Genomic DNA, 3,783 nt, shown 5'->3' on the forward strand with positions numbered 1-3,783 from the left:
TTTAATGAAGTTTATTTTATCTCCACACAGGAGTTAAAGTTTCATGTAGATTATCTTCATAAAACATAGAACATGATAGTCATCTTCAATGCTTAAATCTTGACCTCACTTCTACTCCAATAATTGATAGAAGATTGATTTTTTGCTCACTTAAATGTATGATCTGATTTAGGTCCCTTGAGTTAATTATGGATTTTAATTAGGATTGAAATGAGAGGGTTGGAACTCTTTTTATAGTTTCTCATAAAAAAATATAATTAAAATTTTTATCTAAGAAGGCATGGGATCTAGCTTCCCACTCTCACAAGGTGACCATTAAGAGGGGCAAGATTGGGGTGTCATTGAGAAGCCCAAGGTGTATACACCCTAGTCTTGATTTGACCTAGGGCATTGGTTCCATAGTTCTGGGCCCTAGTCTTGAAAGTTGGGATCTTAGTCAAGAGGGTCAAACTAGTGAAAAGATGGCATGAATGAGTGTGTCAGTAGAATCAGTGATTCAGTTAGGCTTTAGAGGACAAAATGCCAAAATGAGGGCTAATTGAGGAGAAAATTGTAAGTGAGTACAACATAGGACACTACATTTAGCCCTGACATTAGTAGGGTTATGAGACTAACAATACTCACAGTAAACTTAAAATTTTTTCATTGAAAACATTCATAAAGGCATTAAAGACACAAGACACACTAGGCCCCCAAGGACTAAATAGGATCTTACTACTCCAATATCAATATAAAAGGGACATTATAAGAAAGATGAAGGATAGAGATATGTGTATTCTCACACATTAAAGTGATTGTATATGCCTTATCAAGAGCAATTTATTTAAGGTAGCATGCATCCAAAATAAAATCATGTTACTAAAATGATATGCCCTTCAAGAAAGGACAAATTGCAGGATAATAGTCACAAAACATAAAAACATATAAAGGATTGAATAACTCTAGGGTCGATATTCTCTTACGATAAATAATGTGTATCATGAAAATTTATATGTAATTTAACTCATCACCCTAAGGTAGTGGAGCTACAAGCATAATGGAAGAAGCAAACATGCCTCTTTTGAGCCAACATAGAAGAGAGAAAAACAAATCTCAATGGTTTGCATCATCCCCAAGTTGACAACATATTTGACAACAAATAGAAGAATTACGATACAAATAGAAGAATGTCACAATAGATTTGTTCTCTTTATTACCTTGTAGCGATAGAGTGACAAAGTTCATATGAAGAGAACCTAACATAACACATCATGGGGTAGACACATTATGAACAAGCAAGAGAGGAGAGAATATAAAACACAAATCAAGCTAATCAAATAAATTATACACCTTCCAGTCTTGTTGAACATTGGATTGGGAAGGTGGATAGGATGCAAGAGTAGCAACTTCAAGCTCGGTAGATTGAGCTACTGCCAATTCCAAACAAGGATCATGGTCTACTGATAAGTCACTTTATTTGTCACTAGGAGGTAGGATTAATGCTTTTTAGAAATATTTAGATGGATAATTATTAACAACAACAAGCTCATACATATCATTAGAGTCATTAGAATAAACATTGTTGGAATGAACATCATCATCCATTTCATCATCAAGATTAATTAAAATGGGATGTCTAATATGGAAAGAGCATGAACCATCATTTTTCTTAAGAATTTTTAGTCTTGGTGATGTAGGTTGATCTCTCTACTTAGGATTAGATGAAGGATCCAAATATGAGATCAAGTCAACATTTGGTGTCTTCGGGGAGGAAATGGTTTGGGAAATAAGTTCACAAGACTTAACACGACATCTTCATTGATGTTCTCTTGCACAACAATTCCTTTTAGTTTTAGAAGAAGGTTGTGAAGATTAAGGATCAATAGACATAGGCTAATTTTCTTCCTTTGAAGGAGGAGGAATGTGAGAAGGTTTACTAGGTTAAAAAATAGGAAATGCCAACCACTTTCCTTTGTAAGATGTAGGAGGCAGGACTGTCATATATATGGGAGGAATATAAGGTATGAGAAGGATACCAAGTCCATCATGAGGAGGAGGAATAGGTCAAGGGTATTTAGGCTTACTAAAAAATAAGATCATCCCAATTTTGTACTTTTGATAATATATAAAAAGGGCATCACTTCAAGGCTTACAAATATCAAGTTGTTTAGGCCAAAAATAATCAATGGTGAAATTCCATGCCTAGGCATGGGTTGGTACATGCTATGATTAATTGTGGCTGTAGTAATATTATCAAGGAATTTTAAACATTTATGAATAGTAGGAGGGATCACTTTCATGGAAGAGAGCCAAGGATCTCCCATGTTCACAGGGAATTTATATGATGTAGGAATGACAGCAAAAGTCATTTTAAATAACTTAGTACCAACTTCAATGAGAAGAGTAATAGAAGCAATAGTAGAGAAAGAGAGGTTTCATCATTCACCTTGACTATAACATTAAATTTATCATATGCTTCTTGATGCAATTGTAAAGTATACAAACATTCTTTAGTGATTGCATTCACCATACACATTGGACCAATGAGCACCCCTCATGAGAGTTGTTTAAAGAATATTGTTAAATTCAACATCAAGGTAATTGGGAGAAAACACAAGAGACTCAGACTCAACAACACTAGTAGAATGGGAAGGCAAAGGATTAGCATATATTTGGAGATTTTTATTGGGAGCTACAAATTTGTTTCCTTTGTCATTTACACTAGGTACACTAATGGTATTATTATCAATGACGTCTTGAATATAAATCCTTCATATCATGACCGTGTTGACAATGATATTGGGAAAATACTTTGTGATTAGAATTAGATGGTAAAGGTTTGGGGGTATCAAGTGGCTTGATGGAAGGAAGTTTCAAAATATTATTATTTATCAATCTCAATATTATACTATGCAAAAAATTAGAAAGAGGAGTAGCTTCTTTTCTAAAGTGTTTGGATAAAGGGGCCACACCTAATGTGATGGCTCCTACTGGAGTATAAATTTTTTAATTTATATTGATATATCCCTTCTTTAGTTTAAATTTTACAAAAAACTGTTGTGCACTCTTGTTCTTATCAACTGGGGCCATTGAACTAGATGATTCAAATCGACTCACTTGAAGCTGATAATTATGAAGCACTATAGAGGTATGTGATGAAAGTAAACTTAGAAAAGAGAAGCTTATCCCTAATATCTTGTTGTAAATTACAAATTAAAATTCTTTGAACATCTTGATCAAGCATAGGATAAGCAATTTGAGAATACAGATGTTTTTATCTACCAATAAAATAAATCATTTTTATTTAACACCTTGCTTACAATCTATCAAATAAGTCAAAGTAATTTTAAGAGAAATATCATTGTGAAATTATTCAATGAAAGCATTAGCCAATTATTGAAATGATGTAAAATAACAATGAGGCAAACAATAACATAAAGTCTTTAATCATCAGCAAAGTCACTACATAAAGTTTGAAATGTTTTGTCATGAGTTAAGTGATCACTTTTTCCATTATAAAGATCCAACTAAGGGAATTCCATATGTTTAGGAGGGACAAAACAAATGATGTCATTGGATGATGAGATAACTACATCAAATGTGGGAACATTAAACTTGGATTGGGTAATGGAAACCACTTTTTCTTGTAGGGATGTAACAATTTGGGCTATGTTATTGATGGTTATTTCGGTGGATGGACTAGAATTTGACATATTGGATTGTGATGGAGGAGTAACATTGTTTTATGTAGGTAGAAGTTCAGAGTAAGGAAGTGGAACACTAGGATATGTGGGTGTGGGAGAT

This window comes from Cryptomeria japonica, chromosome 5 (assembly GCF_030272615.1).
Source record: "Cryptomeria japonica chromosome 5, Sugi_1.0, whole genome shotgun sequence".
Classification (NCBI taxonomy): Eukaryota; Viridiplantae; Streptophyta; class Pinopsida; order Cupressales; family Cupressaceae; genus Cryptomeria; species Cryptomeria japonica.